Here is a 17,979-nt window from a genome sequence, read left to right as displayed (position 1 = left end):
ATCTTGGTCAACACGTGGAAGATAAATCTTACTTCTAAAAGAGAAAATACCCACACTGAAAGCCACCAAGCGAGTATTCTAGATATATTAGAATACCTGAATGCAACTGTTGCTTTACCACCCTCAGAAATACATCCAAAGTGATCCTCTGAGTCAATTCAATGAACCTATTTTGTGCTTTTTCAAAGTTAGCTTGTCATAGGAAGTGCTGAATATTCTGGTTTGGGGGCCACACATAGTTGTTCTTAGGGCTCATTCCTGGCTCTGTGCTCAGGAACTATATATGTAGTGCCAGAACTGAACCAGGGGCCTCCTTGTGCAAGACAAGGGCCTGCTGTGCTCTTTCTTCAGAGAATCTCTTTGCTGGAAGGACAGTCCAGCAAAGGCCAAGGTGCAACAGTGCTGATTAGTGACAATCTATTTCAATCCTCCTTCCTCCACTTCCTCTAGCCCTTTTCAAATGTTCTGAGTTTATCCAATGGGCACATTTGCACAGGATTTATCTAATCTAGAAAGTCTTTATATGGATTTAATTCTGGCTCCTAAAAATAACAAAAGCAGAGCTAGACTCTTGTTTTAATTAATATAACAAACCAACACTGGATATATGGGGTTCTCACTCTTCCGACATTCCTCTGAGCCTGAGTCCTAGATGAAGCTTGTTTTTGGTCTTCAGTGTTTCTCTTCTCAGAATCTGTCCTAGACTTTTGAAAAGGATCAATGGCTCATTAAATCTACTTGTTCTAAGCAAGTCCACAAACTGCCAACACTGAATCTCACCTCCAATTCAGTTGTATGACCATTATTAGGGGCAGGAGTATAGGTAGTACTCCTGGTTTTCCACTCAGGAATAAATCCTGTTGTTTCGGGGTAACGGGAGTGGCATGTAAGATGCTGGGGCTTAAAACTGGGTTGGTTGTGTTCAAAGCAAGCTCCAAACCTGCTGTACTATCTCACCAGCCCACACTGCTTCATTAGGACCCATTGAAAGCCTCGATTAAAGCAGTGGTTCTAGGTCCAGTAGTAGCTTTGCCTGTACGTGGTTGCTAGCAGGACTGCCACTCCCAGAGGAGTGTAGTGATATTTGCTGTGTTTTCGGGTTTGGTAAATTTTATGTCCCCTTGGGTACGTACAAGACTGACAACACCTCCTCATGTCAACAAAACTATAAGTGTGTGCATGCCTTGGCAGGTGTGGGTAGGACTCAAACATCGCACCTGCTACCCTGGGAAGACACAGACCTGCAGGGACTCTGGCCACCACACCATTTAGCCACTATTTTTTTCCCTTCATTGTTTTCTTAAACTTTAAAATTTTTTAAACCAAAACTTTTTTTACTTGGATGTGGGTGCTCATTTTATTTTATTTCTTATTTTATTGAGACCATTGTGATATACAAGTCTTTCACAGTTGTATTTCAAGCATATATTGAGAATGAATCAGGCCATTTCCACCACAGAGTCATATGTGGTCTCAAAACAAACAAATAAAATACCAAATAACAATAACCAATTGCCTTCCCCACCTCTACTATATCAAGTGTTTTTTTGGGAGGGTTGTTCTGGCTTTGGGGCTACATCAGTATGGCTCTGTGCTCAGGAATTATTCCTGGTGGCCTCAAGGAATCATATGGGATACCTAGGCTGGCACTGTGCAAGGAAAGCACCCTACTTATAGTCACTATCTCTCTGGCTAATGTACCATGTTTTGTAAGTCACAATTAGAAAAAATAATACTCAAATTGAACACATTTTACACCAAGTAAAGTTTCCCTTCCAACATAACTATTATCCCTAGGAGCAACAAATGATGCTCCTGGTTTGGGTAGGCTGCCAGAAATTTCTACATCTACATGATAGAATTATCTTGAGTTATGGGAAAGACAAAACTGGTTGCACATTGCATAGTGACTGAAGACTATACAATATCTGGTGTTTTTAATACTAGATAATTTGTCATATAGTTTGCTTTTCTATTCAAAATATATTTCAGAGATCGAACTGTCACATTTGTTTTTGTTTTTGTTTTTGTTTTTGTTTTCAGAAACTGCATAGTTTCCCTTGTGGATTTCCCACAGTATTGATGAGCATTTGTTACCATTTTTTGTTTGTTTTGTTGGTATTTTGGTTCACACCTGGCATGGTGCTCAGGACTTTATCATGGCTCTGTGTTTCTCTCTCACCCTGGAAGAGTTTTCACAAAGCAGTCAGTGAACATGCACCTTTTACATCTTTTGATATGTAGTGCTATATATATAGTTCTATAAATCTAACTAGATTCAAATACTGGATGCAAATAAATGTCATGCAAAGAACTTTTATTTTTATTTTTTAATTACACTTAATTTTGAGAGCAATGCTCAAGGCCCCAGGAGCCACTGTCAGTGATACTCAGTCAATTAATCAGTGCTACAGCTGAAGAATTTAATCCTGGGGCCCACAAAGGCCATCCAGGCAAACCAACACTTAGTAATGCTCAGGAAATCAAAAGGTGCCCATCTGAGTGGGACAATGTGCCCTGACTATGTAGTTTTTTCTGGTCCCTATACATAATAGTTAAAATTTTGAAAGTCCTTCAATTTTAAGGAGTTCAATGGAAATCATAACTCAGTGAAAAGTCTAGTTGGTAGCATACTTATATTATTCAGGTTTGTTTTGAACACAAAGGCACTTTACCTGTTTTGAATACCGCTTGCATTTGCTCCAGATGTATGTCCAAAATCTCACTCTTTAGATCCTAAACAGACTTTGATATTTTTTTCTGGGAGTGGCGGTGGGTGGCTGGGTGGGTAGCTTTTTCTTTTTTTTTTTTTTTTTTTTATTTAAACACCTTGATTACATACATGATTGTGTTTGGGTTTCAGTCATAAAAGGAACACCACCCATCACCAGTGCAACATTCCCATCACCCAAGTCCCAAATCTCCCTCCTCCCCACCCAACCCCCGCCTGTACCCTAAACAGGCTCTACATTTCCCTCATACATTCTCAATATTAGGACAGTTCAAAATGTAGTTATTTCTCTAACTAAACTCATCACTCTTTGTGGTGAGCTTCCTGAGGTGAGCTGGAACTTCCAGCTCTTTTCTCTTTTGTGTCTGAAATTTATTATTGCAAGAATGTCTTTCATTTTTCTTAAAACCCATAGATGAGTGAGACCATTCTGCGTTTTTCTCTCTCTCTCTGACTTATTTCACTCAGCATAATAGATTCTGTGTACATCCATGTATAGGAAAATTTCATGACTTCATCCCTCCTGACAGCTGCATAATATTCCATTGTGTATATGTACCACAGTTTCTTTAGCCATTCGTCTGTTGAAGGGCATCTTGGTTGTTTCCAGAGTCTTGCTATGGTAAATAGTGCTGCAATGAATATAGGTGTAAGGAAGGGATTTTTGTATTGTATTTTTGTGTTCTTAGGGTATATTCCTAGGAGTGGTATAGCTGGATCGTATGGGAGCTCGATTTCCAGTTTTTGGAGGAATCTCCATATTGCTTTCCATAAAGGTTGAACTAGAGGGCATTCCCACCAGCAGTGGATAAGGGTTCCTTTCTCTCCACATCCCCGCCAGCACTGTTTGTTCTCATTCTTTGTGATGTGTGCCATTCTCTGTGGTGTGAGGTGGTATCTCATTGTTGTTTTGATTTGCATCTCTCTGATGATTAGTGATGTGGAGCATTTCTTCATGTGTCTTTTGGCCATTTGTATTTCTTCTTTGTCAAAGTGTCTGTTCATTTCTTCTCCCCATTTTTTGATGGGATTAGATGTTTTTTTTCTTGTAAATTTCTGTCAGTGCCTTGTATATTTTGGAGATTAGCCCTTTGTCTGATGTGTATTGGGTGAATAGATTCTCCCACTCAGTGGGTGGCTCTTGAATCCTGGGCACTATTTCCTTTGAGGTGCAGAAGCTTCTCAACTTAATATATTCCCATCTGTTAATCTCTGTTTTCACTTGCTTGGAGAGTGCAGTTTCCTCCTTGAAGATGCCTGAAGTCTCAATGTCCTGGAGAGTTTTGCCTATGTGTTGTTCTATATATCTTATGGTTTGGGGTCGGATATCGAGGTCTTTAATCCATTTGGATTTTACCTTCGTACATGATGTTAGCTGGGGGTCTAAGTTCAATTTTTTCAGGCTGTGGTTGTATAAGGAAGATCTTAAAAAGGACTGCCTATCTTCCTGGATTACATTGTCGTTTTTTCTGATTAATTAATAATATTTCTTCCCTGTATCCTGCAAAAAATGGCACCTTTGAGAGCTAATCCTTATGAAACCAAACAAATAGACCCATCCCTTGAATTTCACCTGAGTCAAAATAAAGGGCTTTGGAAGTAGATTCTTTATTCACTTTGAAAAAAGCTACCCACCCAGTGGGTAGAGTCTACTTCCAAAGCCCTTTATTTTGACTCAGGTGAAATTCAAGGGATGGGTCTATTTGTTTGGTTTCATAAGGATTAGCTCTCAAAGGTGCCATTTTTTGCAGGATACAGGGAAGAAATATTATTAATTAATCAGAAAAAATGACAATGTAATCCAGGAAGATAGGCAGTCCTGTTTAAGATCTTCCTTATACAACCACAGCCTGAATGTTGAGATATTTCTTTTTTATTTGTTGTTTTAGTTTTGGGGCTATATCCAGAAGTATGAGGGCTCTGTGCTCAGGAATTATTCCTGATGAGTTCTATCTGGGGTATCAAAGATTGAACGTAGGTTAGCTATGGGTAAGGCAAGTGCACTACCCATATTATCTCTCTGCCCTCTAAATGTTGAGTTTTTGCCACTGGATTTATGGGGAGGGAGGAATCCAAATCAACTGATAAAAAAAATCCAGATGAAATAATTTTATGGACTCATTAAAAACTGCTTTAATCTTAAAGTCTTCACATGCCATTTCTCTTGGAATTTCTATCTTTTCAACTTATTCATATTGGAAGGCCTGGAATCACTCTGGTGAACCTAAACTACAACTACAGTTTACATGAAGGACATTCCTTAAAAGACCTTTTGAGTGGGGCCTGTCTGCTGAATACTGAGGCATGTGGTGGAATATCTATGAGATAACTTTTGATGGCTTTGAAATGCTGCCTAAAGCCCTGCCTTGTGCCAAAGTTATGTCTTTCAATGGGCTTCTTTGCACAGGGCTGAGTACGAGATGCCAATTTCAGAAGTGCATTTCCAGAACTCTAAATTGACACTTTTTCAAAGAGGAAGTACACAAGAAAGGTTAATCAAATATTAAAATATTGTTTTCTCCTCCTCCCAAGGACTATTTCGGGCCAGATTGAGTCACAGATGTTGGTGCCCTAAGTATATGGAAAATTAAATATTGGTAAAATAACACAAAAATAATTGTGATTCCTCAAAGTATCTTAGTTATGTGATCTTAATTTTATTATTCCCAGGTTGCCACATGTTTTTTTATTTAATTTAATTTTAGGCAATGTAATTTACAATACTATTAGTCATAGGGCTTTATACATAAAATAGTCCAGCACAACATTCCCCCACTATAGTGTACACTTCCCTCCACCATTGTCCCAGTGTCCACCCACACCACACTCACCCCCCCTGCTATTTTTTCTCACAGACAAGTAGTATTCTGTTGTGTATTTGTACTATATTCAGTCATCTGTGCTTGGGACACTTGAGTAATTTCCAGATTTTGATTATTGTGAACAGAGCTGCAATGAACATAGGGCAAATGTCTTTTCTAATAAAGTTTTGGAGTAAAGACCAAGAAGTGGATTTGCTGGGTCATATGACAGCTTGATTTTTAGGATTTTAAGATGTTTCCATATTGTTTTCCATTAAAGTTAGAACAGTTGACATTCCCTCCAAGAGGAGAAGGGTTCCTTTTCTCCCACAATCACACCAACACTTTGTTTCTGTTCTTTGTGATGTATGGCAGTCTCACTAGTGTGAGATGATATACTATTGTTGTTTGTTTTGCATTTCGCTAATGATAAAAAGACACAGAACATGTTTTTCTATACCTTTTTTTGCCACTATTATGTAATCTTTGAAGGGATCTATTTTCATCTCTTCTGCACATTTATGATGGAGTTTGTTGTCTTTTTCTCATAAAGTTCTACCCATGATTTATGTATCATGCATAGTAACCCTTGTGAGCAAATATTCTTTCCCAGTCTGTGGAGTGCCCATTTATTTTGGTAATCATTTTTTTAATTACTAAGCTTGATGCAATACCCTTTTTTATCTATTCTTTTTTTTGCTTGATCATTGGCATTGAATCTTTGAAGATATCTTTAGATTCAATGTCAGAAAGTGTTTTACCAATGTTTTCATCTATGGAATTTATATAGATAATTTATTTATATTTATAAATATTATTTGGTTTTATATATAATTTATATATAGAATTATATAGACCTGTTATTGAGGTCTTTTGACAAACCATTTTTCCCAATGCCATTGTCAAGGAGAGTTTCTTGATCTACTTCATAATTTTTGCTCCTTTGTTGAAGATTAACTATCTATATATCTGTGGATCTGTGTCTAGACTCTCAATTCTATTTCATTAGGCTAAGAGTCTGAACTTGTTCCAAAATCACACTATTTTAAATACGATAGTTGTATAGTATAGTTTGAAGTTGGGAAAATAGAAACCTCCCATTTTGTTTTCTTTTTTGTTTTTGTTTTTTTTTGGATGACACCTGACAATGCTCAGGGGTTACTACACTTAGGAATCACTCCTGGAAGCACCTGGAGTATCCTATATTATGCTGGGGATTGAACCTGGGTCAGCTATATGCAAAACAAGCACCCTACCCACTGTAATATATTTGAAGTCTGTCCTGTCATTTTTGAAAAATATTTCTTTGGCTATTCAGGAAATTTTATTATCCTATCTAAATTTTAACAGCACTTTATCTATATCTTCATTGGGTGGCTAACCTAATTTGTACACAAGAAAGACTCCTGACAGGCTTGGCCGATTATATGGGGTGCCAGGGTTCCAACATAGGTTGGCTATAGGCAAAACAAATACCTTACCATAATGTACTTTGGCCCCCATTTCATGTTTTAACATTTTTTTTATTTCTGGGTCACACCCAGCAGCATTCCAGGGTTACTCCTGGCTCTAGACTCAGAAATCACTGCTGGCAGGCTTGGGGGACCATATGGGATGCCGGAATTTGAACCACAGTCCTTCTGCATGCAAGGCAAATACCCTACCTCCATGCCATCTCTCCAGCCCTATGTTTTAACATTTTTATGGCATTTTCATAGGAACTGTATTGAATCTCTACAATGCTTTGAGCAAGATTGTCATTTTGATAATATTAGTCTTTGTAATCCACAAAGGGAAAATGTATTTTCAGTTCCTCTTGTGTTGTTTTAATTATTTTTGTGATGACGTATAATTTTCTTTTGGGTATGCCTTTCACCTCTTTTGTTAAGCTGATTCCAAGGTACTTTTTATTAAATTATTCATTTAAAGAAAATGTATCATGTTGTTGACATAACTGATCATAATACATTTGTTTCAGGATGACAGAAAGCCAAGTTATTAAGAAATAGTAAGAAAATAGAGAATTAAAAAATGGAAAAAGAAGAGTGTTCATTAGTACAGCATTTTTTAACCACTTCTCATTAATAGCAACTTGTTTTCAATATAGTATTGGAAATCTTTTCATAACAATTAGGTAAGAAAGAGTTAATAAGAACATTATGTTGGAAAAGAAGAAGTTAAACAGTCCCTATATGTAGATAATATGACACTGTACTTCAAATATCCTAAATAGTCTATAGCAAAGCTCCTATAAACAATACACAGGTACCGGGAAGAAACAAGCTACAAAGTCAAAGAGCAGAAATCCACATCTTTTCTATTTACAAATAATAGAACAGAGAGAAAAAATTTTTTTTGGTTTTTGGGTCACACCTAGCAGCGCTCATGGGTTACTCCTGACTCTATGCTCAGAAATCGCTCCTAGCAGGCTCAGGGACCATATGGGATGCTGAGATTCAAACTACCATCCTTCTGCATGCAAGGTAAATGCCCTACCTCTATGCTATCTTTCAGGTCACCTAGAGAGAATTCTTTTAAATCTCATTTACAATTATGCCTCAGAAAAAAAAAAGTGCCTTGGATTCACCAAAAACAATTCTTATATCACCCTGACAATCAGCAACAGCAATATTCTGCTTTTAGGGCAGGATTTGCTGCAATGTAAACTGATGGAGAGATGGAATCAGAAGACACTACATAACACCACACAGAACCTGTACAGAAACCAGGATCTATAACTGCAGAAACCCGACAGCAACAACTGTGAGACTGAAGACCTGTCCACCAAGAATGACTAGAGGGTTGGACAACTGAACATACCTGAAGCTTTGGGGGTAAGATCTCCATTTTTTAGGCCAAAAGTGTTTATTTCCGATTTCTTCCATATTTTGCTTTGCCTACGCAAACAACAATTGCCACACAAGCACACCCTTTATTTATTTTTTAGTGTATTTCCCATCTCTGGAGGAAATAAAATGAGAGCATATTAAATCTTTGGCTATTGCATTAATGACTTTATTGGTGATACAATAATTTTCACAAATATAACTGCTAATGCAGTGGTTTTCAATCGTTTTGTGCAAAGGCACACTTTCTTTTTTTTTTTTTTCCTTTTTTTTATTATTTTAATTATGACAACAAAGATGCAAAGAAAGAGAACAGGGTAAAGTTACAGTGGAAGCACAATCACCCATAAACAGAATTCTTGGTAGTCCCATCAATGATATCCCAGCCTTGAACTTTCAGCCAAAGAACATTAAGAAAAACAAAACTGAACCCATGTACAATACAATTACTTTGTCCCTCAAATCCCCAGTTGTAGTACATACTATTTCTTAGCAGCACACAATATAATCTAAAGACATTAGACTTATGTAACTCCTTAAACATTGAGGGCAAAGTACATTTATCTAGTTCCATGCACATGCTTACTAGTTTAAGTTAACCTCAAAAGTTTTAGTGGGTTGTTTTTCTTAAGGATTGGAGTCAAGGGAACATAGTAAAAAATGGTGTTAGAGTGGCATTTGTTTGCATAGGCCCACCAAAATATAAGGGACATGGAAAGAAAAATTATGGCCTAAATATAAGGAGACCCTACCCCTGAAGTTTCCTGGCACAGGACTGACTCTAGGCTCCAGGCAAACTAGTTTGTCCAATCCAAGTCATCGTCTGTAGTGGCAATACACCTCCATTCCTCACATAGTCTCTGTTGTTGGTATCATGCTTCTGTATTAAAGATCCTGGAGTCTGCATATCCCATATTGCAGTCAGGATGGTGCAGAGCATCCTCTCTTTTCACCTCACACTTAAGGAGCAATAGAGAGAACCATGTCCTGTAAAAAAGGCACACTTCCTTCATGAAAAAAATTACAAGGCACAGCACTGTTAGAAAATGTTAAAAAAAAAATTTAACGCTGTGCCTATATTGACTATATATAAAGTAAGTATATTGAATAGAAATCAAATAAATACAAATAAATTATTTTATAATTACTTTATTATAAAATAATAAAGTATTTTATAATTGCTCATATTTCTGTTTACTTACTCAGTGCGAAACCTGGGCCTGTTTGGCTGAACTGATATTCTGGCAGGAATCGAAGAAAGACACACAGGTAGCTCTTCGTCTACAGCTCTCAGTCTCTCTCTGTCTTTAGTTTTTATAATTCGTAACATGCGCTTCGGCTTACAAATAGACCAATCATGCCAAAGCCACATGTTACGGATGAAATTGGAATTTTTCCCACTGCACACCAGACAATATCTCATGCCACACTAGTGGGCCATGGCTTAGTGGTTGAAAAACACTGCTGTAGGAGATAGTTTTCGCTAGGTCTTTTTTGACCTCCTCAGGAGAATTTCAGGGGACAGAGGAGCCTCTTTCAAACTTTTCAAGAGAAACTATTATTACCAATCCTGTTCATGCTCTTTCAGGAAATTGAAGAAACAGAAACACTTCCAAATAGTTTTTTATGAAGCTAACATCACCCTGATACCAAAACCAGACAGACATTCTGCAAAAAAAAAAAAAAAGAAAGAAAGAAGGAAGGAAGGAAGGAAGGAAGCAAGGAAGAGGAAGGAAGGAAGGAAGGAGGGAGGGAGGGAGGGAGGAGGGAGGGAGGGAGGGAGGGAGGGAGGAGGGAGGAAGAAAGGAAAGAAAGAAAGAAAGAAAGAAAGAAAGAAAGAAAGAAAGAAAGAAAGAAAGAAAGAAAGAAAGAAAGAAAGAAAGAAAAAAAGAAAGAAAGAAAGAAAGAAAGAAAGAAAGAAAGAAAGAAAGAAAGAAGAAGAGAGAAAGAAAGAAAGAAAGAAAGAAAGAAAGAAAGAAAGAAAGAAAGAAAGAAAGAAAGAAGGGAGGGAGGGAGGGAGGGAGGGAGGAGGGAGGGAGGGAGGGAGGGAGGGAGGGAGGGAGGAAGGAAGGAAGGAAGGAAGAAAGAAAGAAAGAAAGAAAGAAAGAAAGAAAGAAAAAAAGAAAGAAAGAAAGAAAGAAAGAAAGAAAGAAAGAAAGAAAGAAAGAAAGAAAGAAAGAAAAAGAAAGAAAGAAAGAAAAAGAAAAACTACAGACCAATATTTCTGATGAACACAGATGCAAAGATTCTCAACAAAATCCTAGCAAATAGGATCCAACGCTTCATAAAGAAGATCCTATGCCATGACCAATTAGGTTTCATCCCAGGAATGGAAGGATGGTTTAACATATGTAAATAAATCAACGTACAGCATATCAACAAAAGAAAAAATAGAAGCCATATGATCAAAACAGTAGATGGAGAGAAAACTGTCGACATAAAAGAGGAATCTTTTTAAATAAATTTAAATAAAGTTGAATCACAATGAGACAATTACAATGTGCAAAATCTTTCACCAGTGCACATTTCCTGCAATATCCCCAGTTTCCCTCCCGTCCTCTTCCCTGCCATTCCCCTTCCTACCTCTTTCTTCTCTCCCTTTCTCTCTCTATACCTATCCCTCTCTCCCCCATTTTTTGACACTGTGGTTTGCAATATTGTTACTTAATGGGTAACATGCATATCACTTTATCTCCTTTCCGCACCCAGTTCTTGTCCAACTCTCAATTCCAACTATCATTTCCAATTAGCAATCCTTTTTTTTTTTTTTTTATACCAAGGAGGGCTGAGAGCATACTGGTTAAAGGCAAGAAAAAACAAAAGAAATAACAAACTGAAAGAGAAAATCAGAAGAATTCTATGCAAGTGAATTATAAATTCTGGCTCTAAGTAGGTACTCCCACTATAAAAAAATGTTGTGAGTAGATACTTTAAAAAAAAAAAAAAACAGCATAGGATAAAATAGCTTTTTTTTTTTTTTTTTTTTTTTTTGCCATTAGGAGTTGCAGGTAGAGTACTTCCCTTGCATCCAACTGACTAGGGTTAACCCATATTGTTCCATGACTGGCAGAGCCAGGAGTAAGAGAACATAGCCTAAGCATAGCTGGATATGGCTCCAAAACAAGCAAAATAATAACACAATTATGTTCACTTATTATTCTTTAAATCATAATTATGTTTGTTGCTTTGGAGTCTTTGTCTGGTAGTTTATTTAGTTCTGCTGATCTGGAATTTTTCATAGTTTCATCTTGCTCCATAATAGAGGTTAATTTTTCCATCTTCTCATTTGTGCTGTTATTGTCGTTTTTCTGTGTTTTTTTTTTGGGGGGGGGCCCACATGGCAGTACTCAGTGGTTTCTCCTGGCTCTGATCTCAGAAATCGCTCCTGACAGACTCCTGTGACCGCATGGGATGCCGGGAATCAAACCGAGATTAGCTATGTGCAAGGCAAACACCCTATCTGCTGAGCTAGCATCCCAGCCCCTCCTTATTGTGTTTGTTGCTGTCTTTCTTTCTTCCTTTTAGCAGAACATGTGAGTGTTTTACTATTGAAACATTTATTAGGATCTTGAGATATTATATCCACAAACTGTGCATGGATTGCTTATTCAAGATAGTGAAATTATTTAATCACAATGTAAAAGAATTTGACTTGGGACTCTTACTGAATCAGTGATCAAATCACTGTTACATAATATGAAAATTATGTGCTTTAAAACGTCTAGAGGTTGCTGTCAGACACCATGAATTACCACAGCATTATCCAAAGGGTAATTATGGAAATGAATATTTGAAAAACAGAATTCTTTTTTATAATATCTTTATTTAAGCACCATGATTACAAACATGTTTGTAGTTGCATTTCAGTTATGAAAAAAAAAAAAGAACACCCCCTTTACTAGTGCAATCTTCCTACCAGCAATGTCTCCTCACTGCCCTCCTCTCCCACTCCCTGCCTGTATTCGAGACAGGCATTCTACTTCTGTCACTCACTACTATTGTGCCTTTAATGTGAAGGTTAAGGGGTGGTGGGTTGGAAACAGGGCACCTATGAAGGGAAGGTCACAATGGTGGTGGGATTGTTGTTTGAACATTTAATGCTTGAAATAACTGTATTATAAAAAACTTGATAAATTATGATGTTATAATAAAAAATCTTTAAAGAAAGAATTGTAAACTGGAGCCAGAGCTACAGCACAGTGGGTAGAGCTTTTGCCTTGCATGCAGCTGACCCAGGTTTGATTCCTATCATCCCATATGGTCCCCCTAGCACAGGCAGGTTCCCTGAGCGAAGAGCCAGGAGTAACCCCTGAGCATGGCTGGCTATGACTCAAAAAGAAAACAACAACAACAACAAAAGAACCGTAAACTATCACAAGAGCAATTATTTTAATCAGATACCAGTTCTTGACATTCAGCCTTTCTGGGAGCTATGTATTTTGAAGTATCAGGTACTTGCACATATAACTATCAAGTCATCCTACTTATTTTTTGATGTTGCAATTGAATAGTTCATGTTATAGATCAGTAGATACTCAAAATCTCTGTCCTTCAGGGAGTGATGAAATGGCATGAAGAAGCTTGTTCCATTTGGCACATCCGACCCTACTGAACAAGTATGATATAAAGAGAACAAGCATCCTGTCTGAAAACTGGATTTTTTTAGGATTGAGATAGGGATGCTTAATAGCGATTCTTGCTCTCATATTTGACATGTAGTTTCCCAGGCACGCTTGAATTCTAGAAGACATGAATAATGTCTTCCATTTATGCATATTAGGTATAACCTGCTTCTTTACATTTAGCATGCAAAAGAATGTAGATTATTAATGGCATAAACCCTCTAAGAAAAAAACTCCTGTTTACTACAAGCATACTGGTGGTCGCTGAGCCCCTGACGCTAAGGCCAAGGCTGCTGGTTGTGTTTTCCCCCCTCTTTAATTTTACAGAAAAATTAAGAAATATGTGGTAAAACAAAATAATCTGTTACAAAGTTCTATAAAAAATATGTGGGAGCCCCTATCAAAAAGATAAGAAAGGGCAGGTGGCATTTTTTTTTTTTTGCATAGGTAAAAATCAGGGAAAATAGAAAGGAGTCAGGGTGTCTCTACCCATGAAGTATCCTGCCATAAGACTAGACTCTGGGCATACCAAGTTATCTAATCCAAAGGATTTTTTTATGATCTCAGAAAAGTTTTCCTCAATCACTGTTGTCACAGTCAGGATTCTGTAATTACAGTTTTTAGTTTTTGCACAGATTCTGTCAAAGTCAAGGTGTCAGAGCATCAGAGCTTTGTTCGAGAGGCTGTATGTTATTTTTTAAAACATTTCAGCTTTATAGATGCTTTCTGGTGTACCTACTTCTCTATAGATTTTCCCACCCCTCCCAGTTTGTGCTCTTTTCTACTCACTGACCTTAGTGGCCTTAGCGGCTCTGTTTTCATACCCTTTGTCCACAGGTAGTGGAAGCTCCTTGAACATAACAGACCCCCAGTATTCCTTCCTAGGATTTAGCATAGGGCTGAGTTTTCCTGCTCAGAATTTAATTGGCCTTTTGATCCAAAGAGATAAAAACAGTGGGAGCAGTTGCACAATTATCTCTAGCCCTGCTGGTTTTCTGGTGTTTGGAACCAAAAGAATGATTGATTAGAGAAAATCTTTTTCTAGTAAGTGGAAAAGGTGATGAGAAAGGAAACTAACAGTAACTGTGGGAAATCACTATCCTAATAAAAACCCCAATATAGGGATAATTCCTTGGGTAAAATAGTATATGTCTTTTAAATATATAATAAGGCAGCAACCATGTGCCAGGGAAAAGTAGTAAACTTTGGGGACAACAAATGTGCCCAGAAAAGAGTAGAATAAAACAGTATAGGATCTTTTAGATAAGAAGGCAAAATCAGCAAGAATAGAATATTAAGCTGTCATTATTTTGCACTATACTTTAAGGGTGTCTGCTGATTGTCTGTGTGAAATATCACAGCCTCTGCTATTCATATAATTGTTATATTTTGATATGCTTACTAACTGCCTTTAATGTCTATGCCAACTAAACAATGGCTCACTTCTTGAGAGTCAGGGTTGGGAGGCAATATTATATTGAATAAATGATCAGTCTGTGTGTTCACTCGTGGCTGCCCAGGTGAAACTAGAACAGATTTGTTTGTCTCTTTTTGTCTTTGTTTAGTCATTCTTTGTGACCAATCCTTGTTGGTTAGTGGTTGAAGGTACCAATAAAAATATGATTGATTTTATATTGTGGCTAATTTCCACAAATGCTAAAATGTAGGCTAGTTAAATTGTATTATCTCCAAAGATCTGTTTCTAAATTAAATACAAACTGGCCCAATATTACCACCTCTGAATATACATATTCTGCAGAATCTTGACATGACTTCTAGTCTTAAATACCAGTGTTTATAAACTCTGCCCACAAAGCTTGAGCTCTACCCTTCGGAACCATTGATGGACACTTTACTGCCATTCACATGTACTATATTTTGCTCATCATTGTCCAGTTTATCAACTGTTTGGTGTCCAAACCTCTGATCATCCTTGTGGAAAATCTCCTCCCTGATTTAGTTGAACTTAAAAATGACCAACCCTGAAGTTGTGGGTTTTATGAACTGTTCAAAATCCCATTACTGAAGCCTGGAACCAAGCCTGCCTGAAACCAAGAGGATCCTACTTCCTATACTTGCAGCACTTGTCCATGTTTTTGTCCATGAATTTGTGAGAACTAGAAACAAGTCATCACAACAATAGCAACAAAAAAGAAAGGAAAGACAGAAATGCCTTAAGAGGAAATATGGCTGGTCATTTTTCAAGCTTGGTGAAGAAGAGCTATTTTAATTACTTGACTGAACATCCTTCTCAATTTCCATGTCTCTGAGTAGAAAATACCTCAATATCTCTGAGTGTCAGGGCATAAACCTGGGCAATAAATCAAATTGATATCTGCATTTTTTCAGAACAAACATAGTACATGTTCACATGTATTATTTCATCTCATTCTTCTTCTTCTTCTTCTTCTTCTTCTTCTTCTTCTTCTTCTTCTTCTTCTTCTTCTTCTTCTTCTTCTTCTTCTTCTTTTTTTTTTTTGTGGTTTTTGGGTCACACCGGCAGTGCTCAGGAATTATTCCTGGCTCCAGGCTCAGAAATTGCTCCTGGAAGACACGGGGGACCATATGGGACGCCGGGATTCGAACCGATGACCTCCTGCATGAAAGGCAAACGCCTTACCTCCATGCTACCTCTCCAGCCCCATTTCATCTCATTCTTATCATGTTAAGGAAGTGCTATGTTCACTAATTTGATGAGAAAATAGATTCAATGATTTAAATATTTATGGAGCCACAATAATGAGTAAGTTACAAAGGAGGACACCCAGTGTGCCACACACCTTTTGTGTTTTATCTTAATATTTGAGTTCTTACATTACATTTATCTCTTGGGAGTATAGAAATTAAAACAAAAATAAAGAATGGATCCAAAGTTTGCACCACTGGCAGTGGTTATTCAAGAGCTTCTAATCAGCAAAACTAGAGCTTGATTTGTTTGTCTAAAATAAAATTATTTTAAAAATAATGTGAAATACAGCAAAGAGACAAAATCCAATCACAAAGTACATGCATAAATTCAATCACATAGGAAAATAGAAAACTGGAATTTGTCAATAAATTTTTCCTTAATATTACAATGATGTGTAAGGATTTTTAAATCTTGCATATTTTTACTGTTTTGACTAATTAAAAGTAAAATAATTGACATAATAACACATACAAGGAAAATTATTATTATTATTATTTTTTTTTTTTTAATTTTATTTTTTTTTGGTTTTTGGGCCACACCCGGTGACGCTCAGTGGTTACTCCTGGCTATGCGCTCAGAAGTCGCTCCTGGCTTGGGGGACCATATGGGACGCCGGGGGATCGAACCGCCGTCCGTCCTAGGCTAGCGCAGGCAAGGCAGGCACCTTACCTCTAGCGCCACCGCCCGGCCCCAGAAAATTATTTTTAGGGTCAGAGATATATCTTAGTAGTAAAGCATTTGCTTTGCATGTGTGAGGCCCTGAGCACTATATGCACTGGGGAAGTGGCCTACTAGAACCACTCGGTGTGCCTCAAAGTTCCTCACCTCTACAAAAACAAAAAACAAAAAACCATGAGCTAGATATGGGATGCTTGCTGGGAACAGGGGTGGAGGGAGGACAACACTGGTGGTGGGAATGGCCCTGATTCATTGTCACTATATACCTTAAATATTACTGTGAAAGACCTGTGATTCACATTGATTTGAGCATTATTCTAGCACCATGCAGTTTTAATGACTCCAAAACACTTATTTTTATTTATTTTTTATATAAAATCTTTATTTAAGTACCATGATTGCAAGCATGATTGTAGTTAGGTTTCAGTCATAAACAGAGCACCCCACTTCACCAGTGCTACATTCCCACCACCAATGACCCCCTCCCTTCCTCCTTCCCAACCCCTGCCTGTATTTGAGACAGGCATTCTACTTCTCTCACTCATTAAGATTGTCATGATAGTTGTTAGTGTAGTTATTTCTCTAATTGAACTCACCACTCTTTGTGGAGAGCTTCATACTGTAAGCCGGTCCTTCTGGCCCTCATCTCTATTGTCTCTGGGCATTATTATAATAATGTCTTTAATTTCAAAACACATATTTTTAAAGAGGCAAATTAGTTCAGATTGAAGTGTGTATGTGGTAGAGTATGTATGTGTTTACAAATGCATCATATGTATGAAATTGTGCAGCTTTAGATTTTCTAACCAACAGTTACTCTTTATTATTTTTTATTTAAATAAAGAGTATAACATAGTTGACATAGTTAATCATACTACATTTATTTGCAGATAAATGAAAGCAAAATTGTTGAAAAAATAAAATGGAAGACGAGAAAAAGAAAGAAAAAAGTAAAAGTACAGTAGCAAGTTCATTTGTGAAAATTATTGTATAAGCAATGAAGGCATTAATACAATAACAGAAAGTTTAGTAAGAATTTGTTGTTATATATTCATTCCATTAAATTGGGATGTTCCTTTAGGAATTACAGCATCAAATAAATAAAGTTGTCCAGTAATTCAAAGCTATGATACTATAAATTTCAGGGGCATAGACTTAGCTACAGGGCCTCCTGGAAGAAGGAGTTAAACTAGGGCAACTATGTTTGTGGGGAGGTTATAGCTGCCAGATTTTCTCTGAAGAAGGGAGATATAGGGATGGTGCTCGCACTCACTTAAAAAAAAGAAAAAAGGCTGGTGATATTAGCTCAACAACTTTAGGTGTACCTAAAGTGTGGTCAAATTGGCTTCCCCGCTGGGAATCGTAGGTCAGTAATGGGTAGGCCATCAGAGAAACGGTGACACTGTGTTGGATAGAGGCAGCAAGCATGGCTTTGGCAGGGTGGGGGCTTAGCCAACCCTCTCCTCCTAAGATGGACAGCAGCTTTGTGCTGCTTTGGATGCCAGTGTAGCCATACTCTTTCTCGGCTAGGTACTACAGATATTACATCTTGTTTCTTCTGTGTCCCTTTGTAGTTCACTTCCAATTTCAGAGCATTGTGATTTGAGAAGAT

The sequence above is a fragment of the Suncus etruscus genome, chromosome 3, assembly GCF_024139225.1.
Source record: "Suncus etruscus isolate mSunEtr1 chromosome 3, mSunEtr1.pri.cur, whole genome shotgun sequence".
NCBI lineage: Eukaryota > Metazoa > Chordata > Mammalia > Eulipotyphla > Soricidae > Suncus > Suncus etruscus.
This window is presented reverse-complemented; position numbering follows the sequence as displayed.